At 34.3% G+C, this 23,806-nt stretch overlaps 1 protein-coding gene across 4 annotated transcripts in view; it reads left to right on the forward strand.

Moving 5' to 3' along the window:
* Positions 1-23,806, forward strand: part of PACRG (parkin coregulated) — a 224,784-nt gene that overhangs the window by 92,762 nt on the left and 108,216 nt on the right. The gene's annotated exons all lie outside the window — the stretch shown is intronic.

A 23,806-nucleotide genomic window follows, 5' to 3' on the forward strand; every position in this document is an offset into this window, starting at 1 on the left:
CCTTCCCTTCCCTTCCCTTCCCTTCCCTTCCCTTCCCTTCCCTTCCCCTTCACTACTATGTCACAACAGTTCCATGGTTAAGGTTGTCTGCCAGATCTCATAGATAAGTTTCTTGGCAATTTTTAGCTCAAGAAAAAAAAATCACATAATATCCTTCATATAAGTTTTAAAGAGTTGATGTAAAGAAATAATTGGCTATTTCGTGATTCAAAATCACGCCTATTTTATGACACTTACTGCGGTGGTCCTTCATGATCTTTTTTATAACCATATTTTGTCTTTTTTAGTAAAATGTCCATTCTTCATATGTAGATGATCAAAGAACTTTATGAGTTGCTACAATATGGAATAATGGATAATAAAAATTCTGGTACTAAAAATGTAATCCCATGGGTTTACACATGACAACTATGCTAGAAGAGCATTATTTGAGATGTTGCTTTAAGAACTTGAAAGTCCGGAGGTGTCTGACTTAGAGCTGCCTGAACAACTCAAATTCCGATCATTTGCACTTTCTTTCTTTGCATTTAATGTAAGGTTTAAAGTCTGAAAAACAGTGCTGAATGCAGTGGTGCAGATATACAAAGGGAGAATTTTACACTGTGCAGACAATTGAATGCAGTGTTTTTTGCGATGTTGACTTTTCAATCTAATGATTTTCTGAAATAAGTTTAATATTTTTAAAACTAAATTCATAGGGTTGTTTGTTTTCTTTTTTTTTTTTTAAGGAAAGAGATAAAATGAATAATTTCTTTTCTAAGGAAGTATAACTTTACATGTCCTTAGCATTTATTGCACCCTTAAGTCTTCAGTAACATGTTACAAACAGTGGCAGGAGGAGTGTCTAATACAGGTTTGTTTCATCTCCTCCACAACACTTTCTTTGATATTTCCTAAGTATGTCTTTTGTGGCAGCTTTTTCCCAGACTAAGAAGTACATATTCAACTAGATTGGCACTAAACTAAAATTTGTACATTGCAAATAAGAGAAAGGTGGTTATGATATTCAGTGATTTTTATACCTTTGCTAAAGCTTGAGTTTTTCATTACTAATTAAAAGCACTTTTCCAACCTGAGTGAGTTCCCTTGTCAAATTATAGAATCATAGAATAGTTTGGGTTGGAAGGGACCTTTTAAGGTCACCTAGTCCAACCCACTCTGCAGTGAGCAGGAACATCTTCAACTAGATCAGGTTGCTCAGAGCACCATCCAGCCTCACCTTAAATGTTTCTAGGGATTGGGCATCAACCACCTCCTTGGGCAACCTGTTCCAATGTCTCGCCTCCCTCATCATAAAAAATTTCTCCCTTACATCTAGTCTTACTCTAGTTTAAAACCATTACCCTTCTCCTATCGCTACAGGCCCTGCAAAAGAAGTTCATCCCGGTCTTTCTTTGAAGTCCCTCTTTAGTACTGGAATGCCACGATGAGGTCTCCCCAGAGCCTTCTCCTCTCTGGGATGAACAACCCCAGCTCTCTCAGACTGTCTTTGTAGGAGAGGTGTTCCAGCCCTCTGATCATTTTTGTAGCCCTTCTCTGGACCTACTGCACCACATTGATGTATTTCTGTGCTGAGGACCCCAGAGCTGGATACAGTATTCCAGATGGGGTCTCAGGAGAACAGAGTAGAGGGGCAGAATGACCTCCCTCGACCTCCTGACCACAAAAAAGTCATGTATGACGCAGTCAATGCTTTTTCCTGCCTGTATGGTCTTTGATACAATATTCTGAGTTGAGTGTTATGAGGCAGGAAAATGTTAGTCAATTACTATTCATCAGTGATCATGCTCATTAGAGATCAGAGTGTATTTCCGGAACAAACCAGCCTTGTAAAATTATATTTATGGAAAAATTCAATCGATCTTCAGGAATCATACTTGCAGAAGTGTGTAAACATATCAGTTGTTATCCTTTTCATATAAGTCAGCTTCAAGAAGAAGGCCATTGCTCATGCAGAGTGATTTTAGAACCTGTTATCACTCAAATAGATAAATACTGCAGATGATAATGATACCCTCTCTATATATAGTTCTGTGTGTATATCTAAAATTACCACTAATATTTGTTTACTAATTAAATAAATATAAGTAACTGATTAAATAATTATATAATTTTGAAATGTTGAAGTTGTGTACATTTTCAAACACCATTATATTATTCATCTTATAAACAGGAGATTTGCAGTTCAGACCATGGAAAGTAAAAGGAAGTCTGGAGTGGCAGAGGCAAAGAAAATTCTTTTATAGGGGTGAAGATTACAACAGACTCCCCATTTCCTAATGCTAGAGAACATGCACTTCTATTCTGTTATTTGTATTTGTTCTTAATCTATCCCTTTCAAAGTTGATGCAGGCCTAAACTAAGAACACAATGATTAGCCACATTACAAGGCTAAAATCACACTAGGAAGCCCAAGTAAAATCTTGAAAACTAACAGAATCAGTACAGTAGGTGATTTTTATAGAACTTAGAGATTAACCCTTAAGTAAATTAGTTTGACAATATCATGGATGAAAACAGAGAAGGCAAAATATCATGATTTTCTAAAAAATAGATCATTAGGCTAGCTATGTGTTTTTCTAATTGAAATTATGCGATTTCATTAGCCTAGAACTGTAAAAGATGAAAGAGTTTATTGATCATGGGATATTCTCAGTGATTTTAAATAATTCTTTGTAGTTGGTGTAGCAACTTGAATTGTGTGAAATCACAGACAGTGATTAGGAGTACTAAATTTTGTGTCACCTGCAGATTTTTCACCGACTGGTGCTTAGCCTCACATATAAGTTGTCTGTCTCATTGCCTGCCTAGAACTGTATGACTGTTTAACTGACAGCCCTTGCCGTTCTCTTATTCTGTCTCTTCTGTTGTCCCACTAATGAACAGCAATTACTCAAGTTCAAACAGGAAGAGAGAGATGACACCTTCTGTACTGAGGTCATTGCAAAAGCAGTTTTTATTCTGTAGTGCACAATTCTCTACTTTCAGAAGTAATCCAAACAAACGCCATTGGAGAATTTCCTTAAGACTGTCTCATGAGGCAATGGAAAATTAAAGTTTTTTAGTTTCTTTAGGGAAAACTTGAAGTACTGTTAAGATAGAATGACCCCCATTATGCTATCCAAGTAGTGTTGAAGCAAAATTCAAAGACCTTTTTATTTGCTCAAACACCAAGTATATTTGTATTTTTAAAGATATTATTTCATTACATACTGGTCTTTTTTTGACCCAAAACCTTAGTAAAGAACCAAAAATAAAACCTGGAATTAATGCATTGTTTTTTGGAGGAATGAAATAAAGGAGTAATAAAATAAGGTCATACTACTTTCTTGTCTGTTCAAAGCTGTTGCTCAAATTCCAGAGGACCAATCTTCAAAACCATTTTTATGAATTCTGTGGTAGACATGGCTCCGTATGAGAACAGGTTTGGAGATTATGTTTTACTGTGTCTGATGGAAAAAATATTGTTATTCTAGCAGTATCTGTTCTTGTCTATGTAATAAATCATAGTATATTCAGTAGTTAGATCTCCACTGTAAATTTATTTTGTTTGGAAAATTTTGGTTGTAAACCGCAACAGTGTCACATTTTCCATTAAATTTGTCAGAGTACTTTATATAAAGAGCACTAAACATTTGCATCTTCTTTTAGTAGTTGCTTGCTTTTTCATAAGGAATTATTTCTATTCTGCACCAAGTTCTATAACCCTCGTGACCTGCATACCCAAGTTCAATTCACTGTCAATGAACCAGTTGGGTGCTTGTATATGCTGACAATTTTTGGTTATATCTCCCTATGCCCAGGGCACAGACTTCCAAATTGGTCCTGTTCTGGTCAGGATCTTTTCTTTTTTTTCTTTCTAGATTTCAAGTATATGCTGGTTCACTCCAGTTGCTGTTTGGCCACAAAAAAGGCCCCAAACAAACAATCAACCTCCACGTACCACCCCCCGCCCCTATACCAGAGTTTAGCCTTGGATCTGGATAAATCTGCACTGAGGGATTAGTTCTGTAGAGTGTCTGAGGTTTACCTCTCAAACTGGCAGGAGGAAACTTCTTGGTTTTGTCCATATTTTCCAGTTATTTATTCTGTGGCATTGCAATGTTGCAAGTCAACCTGTGTTGCTGTTTTCAGAATTAGTAAGTAGGGCTTTGCATTACATAAGCCTTAGAAATGCAAATTAAAAAAAAACAAAAACAAACAAACAAACAACCCCCCCACACCACCAAAACAATGGGAGGTTTCACTGGGTTGACTGGACAGGAGAAACATTTTCTCTACAGAGAAAAGCTGACTTAAAATGGAGATGGTGCATAGTATAAAGGAGCATTTTGTATCTTCTTACTGAAAGATTTATTGTATCTATTCAGCTTGTATTTATATGAATCCTTTGATAAGTATATGGCATGACAGTATGGTGTTACATGACTGTTAAAATAACCACTGGGCAATTTCATTTGCTTATGAGTATCCTTATTGTGTTCCTTTTTGAGGATATTTACGTCATGTAAAAATAACTCTTACAGTTAGACACGTTAGTTGTTTGTTGTGTGTTCTCACCAAAGTGATTAACTAGAGTTAAAGGTTTTGCACATCTTTCCAGATTAGAGGAAAAAGTGTTAGTGGAGCTCATGTTTCAATGGAACTTTGTTTATTTATAAGAAAGTCCTGCTTTCCTAGACAGTAGGGGAATTCAACAATGAGAAACAGCTTCAAATCATGACTCCTGCTTTTTTAGTTCTCACTCTTCACTAAAAGCTTAATTTCAAGCTTCCTCTGTAGAAGCAGCTTTCTGGCATAGAACGTATCCCAGAGTTTTTGTCCTTTTTTCTAGAAGTTAATAATCTCCTTCAAAAACTGGCCTGCCTCATTCATAGACCAACATGAAACATACTCTGCCCAAAATGATGTTCACAGAAGCTGTTACTTCCACAGAGATCATACAGTTTCTCAGTAGGAAATAGCTTATAAATAAGAGTTTTTCTGAGACTAGATCCAGTCTATGTCCTGATCTTTAACTTCACTGTAGTTAAAAAAATTATTAAAACTATTGAACATAATAGCAACTGAAGAAGGCTGCATATGGATATGTATGTTTTTAATTGATTCTTTTAAGCCTTTTAGGATTTGTCATTGTAGGACACACTAACTGCAGGTATAGAATACTACGAATGTCAAAGTTATTCTTACCTTTGTATGTTTGGGGTTTTTTTTTCTCAGACCTGTATGACAGAAGATCAAATTATACAAATTTCTTTTTATATCAGTCAAAAAGTCTTATTAAATTATGGATATATAGATTCTTCAGTGAATAAGGAAGTATCTTTCAAACATTGTTAATACAAATTAAAAGATAATACTTGATTGTTTTCTAGAAGGAAAACTACTTCAACCCTTTAAGTCTTACTATCAAGTTCATATTGAAGGTACAGAATTTTTTTTTAACATCATCAGCAGAGTTGTTTGTTTAGTATGGGAATCACATTTTACAATAAAGCTGGTTATTTCAGCTGTTCAGATGTTCAGAATAATTTCAGACATTCAAGAGTTTGATGTTTGAAAGTATTAATCTCATAATGTGATTTTTGTCTTGTCACATTCGCTGTCTGCATGCTAATAGTTTTAGAAGAATTTTATTAAGATGGATTAAAATCACAAACAGAGGTGAATTAAAGGAAAAATTAGATGAGATTCACAAAGAATGAAAGCATTTGTGTGGAGTTCTACTGATAGCATTGAAGCTGGCATCTTTCTCTAAAACCTCTTGAATTTCAAAGGCATAAAAACTAATGCTGACTATCAACTCTCAGAAGGCATGAACAGTTTGATGCTAGTCAGTTAATATATTTGCATCCCCTGTGTGTGGAATAAAATTTTTTGGATTAATCTGTTCCTGAAAAATCAGGATTTTTTTAAATGATTTGGTCAGCTAGATATGTGGTGCTCACATCTAGGTCTTTCTAGACTCCATATTCTTAAGGCTATTTTCCAACCAAAATGATTCTCTAATTTCATATGGGAACAGATCAATTAAAGATAAATACTTTTTGACCTGGTGAGTGGTTGGGTCAGGCTGAATAAATAGTTAGGGCCATTTCTAGAACTGTGTCACGGATAATGGAGGTTTTTCGGGAGGTTGAAGGGCTGAGGATGTAAAACTCTTCTTCAACAAATCAGGGGGGTTTTTTTCCACTTTGCTCATGGCAGTGTTTCCTACTCTCTCTGCCATTTGGAGACTATTTTATACCATCACAGGAAATCTTGGCAGAACTCCTTTCTTTGCCTTCTGCTTTTATTCACTGTTGAAAAAAAAAGGAAGACATAAACATAAGCATACTTATACACATGGGCTTTTAGGGGCTCCCGGTGTGACAGTCTTGTTTTGTATAGTTTGGAATGTACCATAAGTATTACTCAAAAGTTACATTGGTCTTAGACTTACACGGGGATTTTGTACAATGTCCAGTGACTTGTTCTCTTTCTCTATATAAGCAGAGAGGAAAAAACAAACAAACAAAACAAGAAACCTATTTTCCTGGTCAGTTAAATTTAAAAGCTACAAAAAGTGATAAAATGAAACTTTCACATATTACCAGCTACTTTTCTACAACTCAGAATATTTAAAAACAAATATATAACTTTTTATCTTGAATTCTGAAGTGTTCTGAAACTTTCACAGCCTGAGCTTGTGTTGAGGCAGTGTGTTCAGGAAGCTGTCAATGTAAATATGTTTACAAAGCAGATGTGAATGCACATAGTAATAATATGTCACATGAAAAATGGAAAATGGAAGCTTAGTAAAAGTTAATTTCTTAATACTGCTTTCAAAATGTAATGTTTAAATGTGGAAATTTGAAACCATTATTCAGTTAGAAAGGTTTGAAGCTTTTAATTGTATATTTAAATACTCATATATTTCTATGGTTTTATAGTAGAAAAACCCAACCAAATGAACAAAACAAACAAACACAACACACACCCCCAGGTTCATATGACAGAAGTAGATTTCTGTCTGTTTATCATTATAAAAACTTGACCTTTTGTGATGATCTGAAAAGAAAGCATTAACTGAAGAGATGCATGTGATTCCTTTGATTTACACTGTTAGAAGTTTTCATGACATGCTGGTTTGATTCAGCACTCACAACAGCTTGTAAGAGATAAGGAGGTTGTCAGAAAGATATTACTGGATACTCAGGAACTGCTTTTGAAGTTACTCTGAGCTGACAACTAATGAGAAGCTTTTTTTGATAACTTACCCTTCAGTGTATTTAGATGTTACAGTTATTTTTAGTTTTGTTTGCAAACTTATGGATTAAGTATGGCTTTGTTTGCTGTCTGTAATATATAATCTACCCTACTACCAAACAGATAGTTTGTTAATTCCCCTTTTCTCTTTTGCGGGGTTGGATTTTGTTTGTTTGTTTGTTTTTCTAGTGTATATCTTCCTTACTGTGTGTTATGGCTGAACAGCAGTGTTTTTGCATATTGAAGGTGACAGGAAGTTTGAATTCAAAACTGAGGTGTTAGTGTGATTGCAGTGAATACGTCTGGCATGACAGCAAGAAATACGGTTTTTTCCCAAAATGATAAACAGATTTTGTAAGGTAAGCATAGGCTTGTATGTGAGGAGCTCATAAGGTTATGAAGAGGTCAGTTTAAAGTGTTTCTCGTTATAGAAGTTATTTGGGATGTATTTGGCTGAAGTTACATGGAGAAGTGGCAACTGGTTTTGCCTCCAGATGTACTGTTTAGTAATCCTCAATTATTTTTTTTTTAACCACCTAAGCATGGTAGTTAGGATACTTCTGATACCATGATAAAATGATAAAATAACGCTGTTTGGAGCTTAAGGCACTGTGACATAGGAAGAGCTATTTTTAAAGTCTTAGAATTGTCATTCCAAGAATCTATAGGAAATAAGATAGTCAAGGAAAATATAAGTGAAGAAAACATAGAATAATACAAGTAACTTCAATTTCAATATTCTCACCTGTTATCTTCTGAAAGGTAAGTTGTTCAAGAATTTTCTCTTCTCATTCAAATGAGTAAATATGTTTGTTAATGTGTTAATTCCATGAAGAATTTAGTTAAGAAACAGGTGTTAAACTTTGTATGTGAAAACTTAGACCTGGCTAAATGATTCCAAAAGACCAGTTCTTACTAATATAGCCAGTCCTACTCAGGCAGTTTTGCCACAAAGGAAGATGGAATGTGGGTTCTTATTGTTCTGGTCTCACAAAGAGTGTGAGGGCTCTCAAAATGAAAGTTATTGGACACCATATCTGTTTGCAGTAAAAGATCCTGGACTGAACCATGATGGAGGTAGTGCTAAAGACAAATTGTCTCCTTTGTACCATGAAATTGGTACATTAGTATATTTCATGAGTTTGATAATACATGAATAATCCATTATTTAAAAATTATTGTAACTAATGAGCCTTTGGAATAAACTGAGGACTTGGGTTCTGACCAATCAACTGGGATTTCCATAGACTTCACTGGTCACAAAACCAAACCATCATGAATATGATGGTAGAATCTTAGTTTATTTCTGAACTGTGAAATAGGTGCTTGCCACAGTATATCCTGGGACACTGAAAGGCCTGGCTTTACAGGGAATGCTTTCCAGCCTCCCTGGCTGGGTGCTTTTTCCTCCAAAAGAGGACAGAAGTTGAGAGAGGAAATGATACATGTTCTCATACTTTCTCCCTTACATGCAGTTTTGAAGTAGCCAAGAATCATCCAGTGCTGAGGAGCTGGAAGTTGTTCTTGTTTCACATGTGGTTTAAACCACACCTTGGTCACAGCAACTGTGGTCACTGACAGGCCTTAGAACTTATGTTTGGCTGGTGATAAGAAATTGAAGGATTAGGTACTCCTGCCACAGGCCTGAAGTTTCTTTCTTGTAGTTCATTTGAGGGCAGACTCCACTGGCAGACAAAATACTTCTGAATAGTGGAGAAAAACTATAATTCTTACAAATGTGAAATTAATAAAAGATCAAATGTTGATTATACAATGCATAAGAAATCCTCATGCAATGAAAAGTATTCTTACAGGAAACCACTCAGGCTAAGAAATTATTCATCTCGAGAGTCAGAGCTTTAGTTGTTGGTTAAATAAAATTTTAAAAATTTGATTGATACACACATCCTGCTTATAAGCTTCATTCATCCATATGGGAGAAAACCAAGCTTTTAACAGGCATTTTTTGCTCATTCTACTGACATGTCAGTATTAGCCTTTATGAGATTTAAGCTGGTTTGGTGCTCTGACTTAGAACGGCAGATTTACATTTCTCTATTTTTTAAACCTGCTAGCCATTAGCACTTTTATCTGTTTCCATTTTTCAACTGTCTCCTTCCTCTTTGCAGAACTTGTGCACAAATAACAGACTTTGGGGTTATAGTGTGCACCAAACTCACTAAGCATTCTGAAATGGAGACATGGTCTCTAGTTTTAGAAAGTAAATTCATTCTCTGAAATGATAGGTCAACACTTACCATCCCTTGACTGCCAAGACAAGCTCACTTTACTTGTGATGATGAACTGGGAACATCAACTGAATTTGCACAGATGATTTGAAGTTTGAACTAGTGGCTCAGTTATAAAAAAAACCCCAAAACCAACATAAAACCAAATCACGACTTCTGTCTCCAGTTCCCATAGAGAATTGCCCTAATATCATGTCCTTAATTCTCCATTGAAATTCCAGACCTTACATATGAGATAATTTTCAGTTATTAAAATGAAATAGAATGTTTTGCACTGGAAACTGTTGGTATCTAAATATTAAAGATCTTATTTTGGTCTCTTTGAGTGTTCTCAAGAAGACATCTTTTGTTATAATGATAATACCATGGCAGATAAAAACAGAAACATCAGTCTTAACAGAGTATTAAGTCTGAAAGTTGATTATGATCATTTAAATCTCAATATGTTAAATTATTTTTAGTGTTCATTATTTTATGAGAATAATCATCTTGAATGCTTGTCTGGTGTGATTAGATGAAGTTGTTATAAGGTTTAATTGATCTTCCAAACTATCATACCATAGGAACAAAGCTGTAAGTACTGTAGCAGCCACTGAATGGTCTATCAAATAAAATTTGGAATAATGAAAACATTTGTTGCTCTTCTACAAAATTAAGAGGATTTTGAGTTATACCCACTTAAAACTTTCTTGGATTCCTGAAGAAATTTGGTTAATTGTGTGCCTCTTGAGGTATTGTTAGGCATAACTGATATTTAATGCTGGTATGGGAAGTAATAAAAAGAATATTGTTATAGGTTTTCCGTAGTGTTCCAGCAGTGTGTATGCACCCTGTTTTCAAATTTATATTCCACAGCCCATTTGACAGATATTAATATAAATCTTTATCAGATTCCATTTTCATCCTTTTCTATTATTCCACTTTTTGGATTTATATTACATTGCATAAAAATGTGTATTTATATTAGCCTTTATAGTGCATTTCAATCCCAACTGATCTTAAAAGCAGCCTGGAAGCGTATTGCAGTAGGGTGGCAAGTAAGCCGTCATTGACACATAAAGTATACTTCCAAAACGAGAAAATTGTAGTGACAAGCTTTTGGTTTTAGCTTATTTGATTACTTTTTAATAAAATACACCCCCATTATAAATATTTGTATAGTGGTTTAAAAAACAGATCAAAATTTGCATTTTTTGTGTTGCATAGCACTATTTTGGTAGTTAAGGAGACAGTGGAATAACTTGAGCAATTAAAGCCTAAATGCTACCGATTTGGAACTCAGTCCCTGATTGTCTGCTTTTTATTCCTTTTTTTTCCCCCCTCTCTCTAAAATAAGTGCAGAATTCCTAGTAAGATTGCTAAGGCTACAGTATACTGCATAGCAAACACTGTGTTATAGTGATTGCTAAGGAAATAGTAGGTCTGTGGAAGAAAAAACATAAGGAATTTCTTCATTGTCTGACCATTGTATACTGAAGTTTGTAAAAACTGAGATCCCCATTGCATTAGTGAAGTCTATTTATACTTTTAATATATTTATATTATGTAATGCCTTTGAACTATTTCTCCAAAGAATATTTTTTTAACACATTTCTTCTAAGTCTGACTATACTGCATTTTATTCAGACTGTAGTTTGCTTAAGGGGTATTCATAAAGCTAGTATCTGTGAAGTTTTACATGTGATGATGCCATCAGTGCCCACATTTAACACAACTCTATCAACAAATTCTCTTGCATTTTCATCTATTTTTAAGATGTTCAACTTTCCCACTGAATTCCTGTATCAAAACCTATCTAGGATATCCCAGTATTCAAATAAAAATTCTAATTTCTTAGCCAACTTTGATTGTTTACTTCCATCTTGAGACCTTTTTTATCTGTTCATTAGAAATCTGTCTCTATAGCAGTGAGATTTTCTGCTGGTTTCAATGATCCTACCTTGCTCATCAGAGGTCTTTACCATCATCATAACTTTATTTTACTCTAAAAAAAGAGCACCCTCCATTTACTTTGCATGGATAAATCCTACACAGTTAGGATTTAATGACTTCTATATACTTCTACTTGAGAAAAATTACTTAAATGGATAAGGACCAGATCTTAGTTGTTGGTCTCTGCTTTTCAAAGTTACTTTCTTTTCCCTTTGGAGACTGCACAGGAATGGTTGTGTTAATAGGGTTACTCCAAACTCTACAGCCCTGTTAACCAACAAAAGACATGTAGCAACTTAGAACTGAGAACATGACTATTAACTGGGCATAAAACCATATCGACCATAAATCAAATATAAGTATTGATATGGCAAACTAGTCCAAAGTAGGACTTACATACAAAACAACATAAACCAAATCGAAGACAGTGGTTTATTTTACCTGCATTAACTTCCCTTCTCCCCCTGTTAAGCAGTTGTATTTCATATGACCTGGAAACCAAGTAGGTATTTTTTAAGCTTGTAATCTTACATTTATATTTGACATTGGTTTTAGTCCATTTAACTTTTACGTCCAATTTACTGGCATTACTTATTTATCTATGCTATTTAACTGTGAATGAATATAAATATGACCAACAAAGTGTTGGAAAAGGAAAAAAAACCCATTTGTATAGACATGATTTCTCAAGTATTTTGTGCATAAGTTGTTACCATTTATTCTTTTGGTCAATGTTGAAACAGAACAGCATTCCATGTGAATCTGGAACCTTTCTTTAACACAAAACTCTTAGAAGTATCAATCAAAAATCTTATAAAGATACATACCTAGGATGCATATCAATATTATAACTTAGAGACACATGCAACATGATGTGTTGACCTCCTCACTGTATTTTTTTAAAGACAGTTTGAAAATCCAGTGACCTGATCTCATTTCATCTAGTAAAAAACTATTCTTATAAAAATCTGTTTGTTTCAAATTCGGATTGCAACACACTGAAAGGCACAGTTTGTCTTTCGCTCATAAACTGAATAGAAAAGACAAAGAACTCGGCAATGATCCTGTGAAATATGCTCCAACTTACTGGACTGTGTGATACAGGATTTTCTATAATGGAATTCTTGAGACTTGTAAAGATATTAAAGCTAGCAACCATTTTGTTCCTACTTATTTTACTTTAACTGATAGCTATTTTATTTAAGTTCAGTTTACTTTCCACGACTTTGTCTTTGATTTATAGTTTTTATTACCTTAAAAGAAAATAAAAAAATCATCCAGAACTATCATTACCACAGTCAACTGTAGTTATTTATCTGAGCCTCTGTAGTAGTTTGTCCTTTCCCATCATCTTCACCTAGCCTGAAAATGTCCTTGAGTTAGTATGCTGGATGGTTAAAATTTAAAGCATTACTGTGGCAGAATATTAGCATACTAAATAACCTTGGTAAACATGACCCCCCTTTTTTGTGATGTGGAGAAATCTAATTTTGATCTGAGACTGCAAGATTTAGCTGATCTCTCAATGGCTTCTGATTTTGAAAGGAGTTGATTGGAAAAATTTTTAAGTTTGCTATACTAATTAAAAATATTTATTTATATTCAAAATATTACTGTCTTATCTTCATCGTCTATTTATATGGTAGGATTTTATATAGGCAACCAGTCACAATATCTACAGTATGTTCAGACCTTAAATGTATATATTTTTAAAAGAGTATTTTACTGATTTCCATAAGGACTATAAATATACCTGCAAAGTAGATCCACACAATGTAAGAAAGATTCTGGGATCTTTGGAAAATAATTTGGTATTGTATCTTTGTTGTTTCAAGAATTAAAGAGCACCATTAAAACAGAAAAATACACTAAGACAATGTTTTAATTTTTCCTTCTTCAATTTATCTAGACTCAAAAATATAGACTCCGTTAACAAGAAATTAAAAACCTTCAAAACTATATATTTTCAACATTACAGAGCATGTGAATTTTCAAGATAAATTTAGCATTGAAACAAAAGAAGTACAATAAAAGAACATAAAATATATTGTGCCAAAGAGTAAAAAGACTCATATTCTGACATTTGAAGCAGGGTTGCTAGTCATAGTTTTAATTAAAATAATCCTTTACCAACTTATTCAGTTACTAAGTCATAAAACACATTTTACTCTTAGAAATTTTACTTGAACTTAGGCAAATCACCATTGGGTTTATCAACATTATAGAAGATGTTTTATTTTTTAAATTTCAAAAATTTTATCTGTTATTTTTCTAATGCAACAAAATAAAGCCTTGAGTAATGTAGTACATTTTAATATTTTCCATCTAGATTTCACCAAAACTACTCCTTCCTTCTGGAGACTTTGTCTATCTTTATGGAACAAATACTGTTTGGAAAAAGGTTTTCTTAAAGGAGTAAATAAATGCTTAATAAATCAATCAGAATTTTCTCTTACCTAAGTGGATCTATTATGAGTACCAAACTGAGAAGGATCTTTTGAGTTACGTGGTTGCTGGTTGCTTTGAGTGTACTCAGTTGTCATAGCACTAACATTGTATCCAATACATGAAGAAAACTGTTTAGGCTGGAGTGGCATTTTGCGCAGAAATCCAAATTACTATAGCTACATAAATTATCACAGGTAAATGAATATGCCACAAAGAAGCAATTAATTATTTCAGTATTCGTTTATGTTGGATTTGTTGAAAACATATTATTTTTAAAAAATCATCAGAGGTCATATGGGTATATTGACTGAAAGTCGTCTGAAGACTTCTTTCCAACTGTTAAATGCCATTTTTGTGACACTATCAGTGTAACAGTTATGTTCAGTGACTCATTTCACAGACACCCATGTCAGATGCCACAAAAGACTATAATCTCCTCCTAATGCTGGGTTTATTTTTGACTTTTTGAGAGTAATACTGTCTAATCAACTCACTTTATGGTCTTGATTGATGCATCTGCACCAAACATTTTTCTCATATATGTTTTGATATATTTAATATAATATTTAAAAGTTATACTGGGCGACTTCTGTTGATTTATTTTTGCAAATGTATTTCTGCTCTTCACTCCACCTAGGTTTGTGTAAGTCATGCCAACTTCCACATTTTTCTTAGAAAACTAACTGGATCATGTGATAGTACAACCTTGAGCATTGACACAGCACAGTTGAAGTACACAGATAGCACAGTCTGTGCTATGATTTTGCCTACAGCTTATTTGCTGAGATAATGCTCATCCACGATTCAGGAGAAGCAACTTACCAAGACTATTCACAGTATACCATTTAAAGGCAACCATCCTGTTTTTACACCAAAGAATGTAGCTGTACAGAAATTATCTCTTCCACACAACTATGCATTGGACTCAGAGAATGATTCATGCCCTGTTTTGGTTTTAAGCATGGATATAGTTCATGCAAACAACTGTTAGTCATGCTGTCAGTTACCAGTTCTGAAAATTAGTCTTGAATTTTGAATTCTTTGAAATAACATGGATTTTCATAAGGGGAGGGTTTTAATTTTTCTATGTTAACCTAGTCAGTTTGTTTTAAAATCTGACCTTAAAATTTGCAGTAGATCCTGCCTATCTTGTTTCATAGTTCACTCTTGAAATAGAGAGAACACCTTCTGCTGGTGTCAGCCAGCAGATGGTGCAGTATTCCCTTCCATTTCTGGGCTTTGTCAATGTCTGGAATTGGTTCATTTAGTATTTGATTCACCTGTCTGCAGCTTACCTTTGAGGACCTTACAGCATTGCTAGTAACCACGGGTGTTGGATCAAGGGTTAGACTTGATGATCTTGGAAGTCTTTTCCAACCCGGTCCATTCTATGATTCTATGATTCTATGATTCTATGATTGTCTTGGGTGTTTCATTCCACCAGACCATGGCTGAAAAATGTGAAGTAGCTTCAGAGCCATCTTCCAGGACTCTCAGAGGCCATGGGACAAAGGATTTCTGGTGGTTGAACTCATCTTTTTAAACAGTCCTCTGCTCCAAAACTACTCTTGGTCCATGCTCCTTCTCAGACACACTTGGAAGCCGTGAGAATGTTTCGGTTTTCCTCTGTACTAGTCGTGAAGTTAGGGAAGATTGTCACATTGTAGCCCTGTTTTCTCCAACTTGTTTTGTGAGGAGTCAATTGCATGACTTCTTTGTTTGTAAGATACAAAACTTCCTGGGCTAAATATACAGCGTTCATGGCAACTGTCCCACTGTGTTATAGTATTGTTCTGGATTCTGGATGGTTATCTGGAAATGTTTGGCCTTTGCTCTTTCATGGGGAGGAATGTCATTTTCATACATGGGAAATTGAACCAAACAAGCCTATTGTGCTGGTGAACAGATTCATAAGTGGATATATAATTTAAAAGCTGGGGAAAGACTTTCAAGAGTTGTCATCCAAAAGACAATCAGTTATGCAATTATTCTGTCAAAATATGCAGCTTCTTGGCACTTCCTGAAAATACCTTGGTCTTAAACAACAGTAAGGTTTACCCAGTTTCCCTCTTGAAGAAATCCTGCTGATCAGTACAGAGCTTAATTTCATTCCTGTGGCTCTAAAGAAGCCACAAGATAAGTCAGATTAAATATTGATTTAATACCATTCTATATGAAATACCATTAAAATGCTTATAATGAGCAAAATGTTACCTCTAGAGATATACAATTAGAAGTCCTGAGTGATTGGGTCACTTTTACATGTTTTGCATTTGTTCCTTAATTAAGCTAAATTACTATAAAATAAAGATCAGTTGGGAGCCCTATATTAGGGCTTCTAGGAAATAAAGGAATGACCAATAGTTTGTGCATCTTACTTAATTTGTGACTTGACTTTTAAAATGGATTAGTTTAGGTCTGGCAAAAAACTGACTAGATGTCAGTGTTTTGAATTTTAAACTTATACTGTTGTGTTGATTTGCTTTTAGTAGTAAGTTCAGCAAATGTGCTGACAGTAATCATTTGCTTTGCCATATTTTATGTACTACAATTTGCTGTGAGAAATGAATCCCTCATTAAACAAATAAAATAATTTAGATTTCACTATATGCATTTAAAATATTGTAGATCTCAGCTTCTGTGTGTCCATTGGATCAATCGTGGAAGGAGTATAACCAAAAGTAGCAACCTTAAATTCATCCAAACTTAGGTGAAGTTGCCCACCAGCCTTCTACGAGGAGTACTCCTTGTTGTGACAGCTTGGATAATTCTAAGCAATGAGCAGAAACTTTTATTTAGCTCCAGTCAAGAATTCCTAAGTAGACCAGTCTTTCATATATATTTGCATATAGGCTTTAATATTAATCAATGCAATTACCAGAAACTGCAACATTATAAGTTGCAAAATAATTCATACTTTTTGTTTTCTATCTTGAATTCTTCTTTCACCATATTGGTAAATCATTTCATTTTGTCAGCCAATTTCAAGTCTTTGCAATATTCCATAACAGCCATCATTCTGAGTAATACTTTTAATTTAAAATTGTTGTGACTTGTGATAATATACTAAGTAGCACCATTTCTGCTAATCCCCAGGGTACTCCACCATTAGCTTTTTTGCTGCTTCTACTGTAACCAGCTTTTAATTCATGAAAGAACTTCATTTTGCCTTCTCTGGCTACTAACTTAATAATCTCATGAAAAGGACTTTATTGAAAGCATTTTGAAATCCTAATTCTATATCTACAAAGCCAGATATCCTTTATCTATTATTTTGTTAACTTAAAAGTGTGCCTTGGATTGCTTTCAACAAGCTGAATCTGCAAAGTACAGTCTACAAATTTCTGCTCCGACTCTAGCAAGCTTGTTTCATAAGAGCAAGAGATTTTATATAAAACCTTTACTTTAGTGTAGTAAACTAGGTTCTCAGTTCTTAGGAAATTTATGAGACAACCAGTTAAGTCACTGAGACCTTGTGCATATAGCAATTGGATGATGCTTCTGAGAAGTATAGATTCTTTTTAGAAAATCAACATAAACAGTAGGTTGTTCTCACTAAGAGAATTATCCAAATGCTGTGTGCAATCAATAAGGTTAACCATATAATAAGAAATTAACTAATAGACTATGTGTTCCTTCCTGTTTTGTGCAGTTTTCTTTTGTTAATAGTGATGTAATCCAGAAATACACAATACAACCTAAAAATTTTCAGATTGGAACAAGTGTAAAATAGGTAGGATATTTTTTTTCCTCTGACAATGCTCAGAAATCCCCCATGGCAACATATTTTTGGAATTTGTGAGCAACATGTCTATTCCTGTAGGGATCTGTCAGTAACCCCTTAACTTTACTCAGAATAAGGAATAATGGGAAAGGTCTGAAAAAAGAAATAGCTTAATCCCATAGAAAAACACATTTACTGCTTCTCTTGTAAAATACAAATATTCCCTGTTTGGATGAACTCTGAAATTGCGTAACATTTCCAACGTAAGATATTAGACTTACCTAAAATCATTTGAAGGAATATCTCTTCTTCTTTTCTGTTGGGGATAGTCAGCACAATACCACTATTTTATTCTATTTATTATGGTGATTCTGCCCACTTTCCTGCCTTGAGATAGATGTCAAGAGTCAGAAGCTGAAAGGAATTATATCATAGAATGCTCTTAGTTGAGAAAAATCACTATTCTAATTTGATTTTGTAATTTCTATTGTGGTTTTTTAAAAAATATAATTGACAAATGATAATGTTTAATGACATGTTTTGTAAGCTTACACAATTTCTAATACCATAAAACTGCAAGGTTTTCACTATATGTGAAAACTATATCCATTCAAAATTGGATGGATGGACAATTCTAGTTGTGCATGACATTTTAGAAGGTTTTGTGGTATTTTATTAAATTATTAAATATTGTTTATAGTATATTATAGTATATTATTAAATTAAATCTTCTGAGAGTTGTTTTCCCAAAGACACTTTTTTATATGTGCCGTTGTGCCAATGCACTTATCTCTAATTTTTGTGCTTTGTGTTATTTTTTATTAAAACCAAATAATTTCAAGTTAATTCGACAGACAGCTTCGCATGAATAATTGGCAAAGGAAAAGGAAATGAATGCCAAAAAAATAAGAAAACAATTACTGGCCACTAGCTTCCCTAATGGGATACAATCAGTTGATAATCTTTTCTCATTTACCTTCACAATTCTTTAAAAGTTTAAACATGAGTGTTAGGGTTCATCTTGTTAAAATTGTAGCAAATGTTCTTTGAGCAAAAGAATATTTATTTCCTAAAAGGCAATTTTAAATTAGTTCTTTACTAACTTACCGCATTGTTAGTGTTTTGTGGGGACGAACAAACTGGTTCACTCCTCTTCTAATGAAGTTTAAAATGAACTCCATACTGCACAAAGTAGGTAAATGAAGATCAGTATATCTTCCTCAGGAGGTAGTGGGAGGGTCTTGCAATCAGCTCCTTATTGTCCTTGTACCTTCAAACTCTGCCTTGGAGAAGAGGAATTAACCTCTACCTTGCCTCCTCCCCTTGCTTTGAACAGTCTTACTGTCTTTCTTTTCAGAGAAGACTTGTCCATTGGTGTCTGATGAAGTGTCTGCAAAATTGAATGCTTCTTCTTCACCATGATGATTCTGTGTGTGTTTGTGGTGAAGGAACAGAGCTTATCCTCTACTTCTTGCTGATGCCTAAGTGCACCTGTGGGGGGTTTCTTGGATGCTGCAGCTGGGATTGGAACTTAATCTACCATGGGCTATGGGCCCCAGAGGAGATGTTAATTCCCATTCACCCATTACATATTAATAAATCATGTAAAGAAAAAAGCAACTAGGTGTGTCTGAAAACGTGTCAGGAAGCCTTTGAACAGCAAGAATGTAACTCGATAAGCATACGTTCTGAAGTACCAGAAATACTTTTGTCTACCACTGAGGTTATCTTGTGGTCCATTGTTTGCTTCACACAAACAATTCACAAGTAGGTTCCACATTTGTCAGAGTCACGTGTACGGAGCTCTTTCTCAGGTGTTTCATTTTATATTTATAATGCTTCCCATCAATTGAAAGAAAGCAGTCCTTGAAGTGTAGTCTACAGGTATTTGCCATATTGAAAGAATAGCATATTTTACATGCTTTTTGGGAAATCAGTTAACTAAGATAATCTAATGTGATCTTCATCTTAAAAAAGGAGAAGGAGGAAGAGGGGGACATTTGGAGTGATGGTGTTTGTCTTCCCAAGTCGCCATTACATATGATGGGGCCCTGCTCTCCTGGAGGTGGCTGAATGCCTGCCCATGAGAAACAGTGAATTAATTTCTTGTTTTTCTTTGCTTGTGTGCACAGCTTTTACTTTACTATTAAACTGTCTTTATCTCAACCCATGAGTTCTCCAGGTTTTACCTTTATGATTTTCTCCCTGATCCTGCTGGTGGAGGAGTGAGCGAATGGCTGCATGGGGCTTGGCTACTGGTTGGGTTGGAACCATGACCCATATGCAGAACCATCACGACTGCTAGTAGCAGCTTTTCTGCAAATAGTATCTATTGACTAAGTCTGCTGTACTGACATAAATTTGAGTATTTGTCTTTCAATAACATTAAAGAAGTCTTGATCATATCCAATTCTAGCCATTGTTTCTTACAAGTGAATTAAGAATACACTGGGTTTGCCGTTGATGACAGCTTTACTCTTGTAACTAACATGAAGGAAGTAGGGAATGCAGTAAATTCAAAATTATTACCTATGTAACATTTCTGTATTTTTAATTTTTGATTTTTATTTTTACATGAGGAGTTATTTCAAAGCTGATTCAGATAGCCAGTACAGTAACATTCCAAAGACATGTCTTGTTATTGCTTCTCTTAATTTATCCATAGGAAGCTAATATTTTCTTATGTTATTTAACTTCTTGTGGGAAATTTAAATATCTACAGAATATGTTAAAAAAGTTCTAAATACTGTTTGACTGAGTTAAAAGATTTCTGTTAGGGCTTCATCTTGACTGTGGATGGAGGATATTGAAAGGAAAAAAAAAGCAAGCTTAAAAGAAGGTTGAAAGAAATCTGGAAGAAAAATTGTAAAGGAAGTTTAAAACAGAGATTGCTCAAGAATGTTTCTGATTTTCTCTTTCCATTAACTTACAAAATAGAAATGAAAATAATCTTAAAGGGAGCTATTATTTTACCAAATGCTCCATACAAAATCTCTGAAATCCTTACAAAACTCCTGTTTGTCCTTATCAAGCCAACAGTTCCAGAGGTTTTTTACTATACTGAATTTTAATACCTTGGAGAAAGACATTAAGTGAGTGGATACACAGTTAGATATAATGTTTCTAGAAGATCAAATCCAATTTTTGGATAATCATATCAAAGACATAGTATTATGTAATCATTTGTGTGAAATGAGATGGAAAATTAGATTGGTTATGTAGCTTAAACACTACCTTCTAAAACTCAGGTTTGGCTTATAGTTTACTTGATTATTTTAAATAAGATTTTTAAGGAAGACCAATGATATCATTACTGTCAAACTTCTTCTATCCCTTAAGTTCTCTCAAATAGTTTACTTTCTTCATCTAGCAGGCAGATTAACCACAAATCTTATTTTACTATTGTCAACCTAGAACCTTTATCTAATTTTTCATTATCTCATCAGACTTGCCTCTCACTGTGAGCTGCTTCGTAGGAAAAGATTTTCTTCTGGACAAATTAACTGTGACACTGCCATTGGTTTCCTCCCATCTTGTACAACAGTTATATGTACCGATAAAGCAACAATTATTAACAGTATATTATTTTTCACCTAGCAAGCTTTTAGTATACTTAAGGAGCCTGGAAGTTTCATGAAACAGATTTTACTCATTATGCTACAGTTGCTTTTGTTGTGTAATCATATATTATATATCAATTCTTATTAGTTGGCCTGTTTACTGTAAGTTCAGAGACTGTGTCTGCACAACTTACAAACCACTATTAAAGAAGTTCATAATAATTATTGTGAGATTTCTTCTTAAAATCCATATTTGCAGCATTGTTCTCAGATGTGGACAAGTTGTGCCAAGAATTTGAGGTTTAATCAGCATTTTTTGTGGGTGGATGTAAAAAACAAAAGAATTTTGTAGGCGTAAACAGAAAAATCACATTTTTCTCTGAACAGCTGTACAATAGCCACTTCTAAAAGCTAAATAGTAAACACAGAAGGAAAGGGTTTCACACTATAGAATGTAAGGCAAAATATTTCTGGCTTCCATATTGTGGGAGTTATTATAGAGCAAAAAATACTAAGTAAAAACTGTCTGTATGCTTGGACAGCTGACACTTCAGGGAATAAGTTAGAAATCAGAATCCTTTTCAGAGCCATGCCGGCTGTCAATCATTTATGGCTTTGGAATTAACTGAGAAGGGAACAGTACACACAAATGCTTTATGATCTACAGCTTGACATACTTATATTTTGTAAAGGTTTTTTGTATAATAAAGTCTTTATGCCATGTTTAAAAATCAGAGTTGTTTTTAAACCCTGAAATCATACTCACCTTAAAGTTGATATATCATTCCTATGTATATGCAATGTGTAACCATAATACAGAGTTGATAGATAAAGGTAATATCTTTTTTTTGACTAATTATTATCACTGAAGAACATTGACAAGCTTGTAAACAGAGAAGCTTTCTTTATATCTGAAACAGAAAAAGCATGTTTCAAGGGCAAAGAACGGATGAAAAAAATTGCTTAGAGTATCAGAAATATCACATCTTTGAGAAGAAAGATAACTGGTAAGATACAGTTAGAGGAGATATTAGTGAAGAGAGGAAAAAAATAAATGAGAAATTCTACTATATGTATTTGCAACAAAATAGTTGCAAATCCTGATTGAGAAGTCTAACGTGGATGTGTATTAAAGATATTTTTTCATGGAAATAGTTTGTAATTTTGAAAGAGTTTTCATATAGGGAAAGGTTTCCAAATAAGGAATACATTCTAACCCTCCCCCCCCACCCGCTCCAAAGACATGGTGTGATAATGGTGTTTTGGCTTGTGAAACACTCCCCAGTTTAAAAAAAAAAAGCCCAGACATTACTAATTGAATCTCACTCTTTCACATCTATAACTTTCCCCAGACACAAGTAGGTTTTGGGTTTGATTTTCTGAAATCAAATTTTTTGTTATTGAACATTTAATTACAAAAAATTTAACAAGATTAAAAACATTAAAAAGAAACATGTTAAAGGAATTTTTATTGTCCTGTTGACAAAGAACAGGAAAAAAATTGCTTCTTCTTGGTCCTGCTTTTTGTCAATGATTTGTTGGCCACCTGGTCACTTCTTACCTCATCTTTCTTGCTGTATTGAGGATTTGGCCTCTGATTTAGGCTTGACACCAGAAGTTTGTAGTTGCTATATTGCTGTTTTCTGTTCTCAGTGACTTTTGGGGCAGACTTCCTTTACCATCTCACAAGTATTTCCAGTAGCAATGCTGAATGCCCTCAGGAAATACAAAACCCGTCAATTTAGGAATTTAAAACTCTTTTAATTCATGTTTTGTTAAGATCTTCATATATGATTGCTTGGTATAGTTATTTTTGAACTTTCTCATAAATTGACTCTAGGATATTCAAAGAATCATAGGGTCAGTAAGATTGGAAAAGACCAGGAAGTCCAACTGTCAACCCAGCATCACCACCATGTTCAGCATTAAACCATGTCCTCAAGTGCTATAGACACAAGTTTTTGGAACACGTCCGGGGATGGAGGCACCACCACTTCCTTGGGCAGTCTGTTTCAATGCTTTACAACCCTTTCTGTGAATAAATTTTTCCTAATATCTAATCTAAACCTCCTGTGGAGCAACCTGAGGCCATACTTACTTTCAAGTGTCTGTTCCAATTTTATTTTGATTTATCATGGATGGATCCATTTCAACATGAAAGACTGAAGCAGTCAAATCAGTAGCTAAGATGTGCAAGACCAAGATTCAGATCTACTCAGAGTCAAGCAGGGAGCAAAATGTATCATGGCTGTAAAGAGAGACTTTCTGTCTGCTGCTTGCTAACTGTGGGATTTACCCAAGAAGCGTAAAACCTAAGTTCAGTTCTTGACTGCTTTAGATCAGACTTCCACAATTCAAGTGAGAAGATAATTTCTGCCCTGAAATCAATGGATGGGTATTTGTTTGCTTAACCAGATAAATTTTATATAGGATATTTGGAGGTTTAGCTTGGTGTATATGACAAAGCTTGTTAGTATCCATCTATCTGGATACTACCTAATCTCGCTGGAAAAATAGGGCAGCAGCTAAGCATTGTTTTAAAGATGGAAGTGGATTCTTAAAGAGATGGATTGGTCTCCAAGTGATTTTGAGGATCATATTCTGTTCAGAGAAAGTGCATTGCTGTTGAGTCACTTCTGAGCTGT

Source organism: Corapipo altera, unplaced genomic scaffold (assembly GCF_003945725.1).
Source record: "Corapipo altera isolate COAL_440 unplaced genomic scaffold, ASM394572v1 2b, whole genome shotgun sequence".
Classification (NCBI taxonomy): Eukaryota; Metazoa; Chordata; class Aves; order Passeriformes; family Pipridae; genus Corapipo; species Corapipo altera.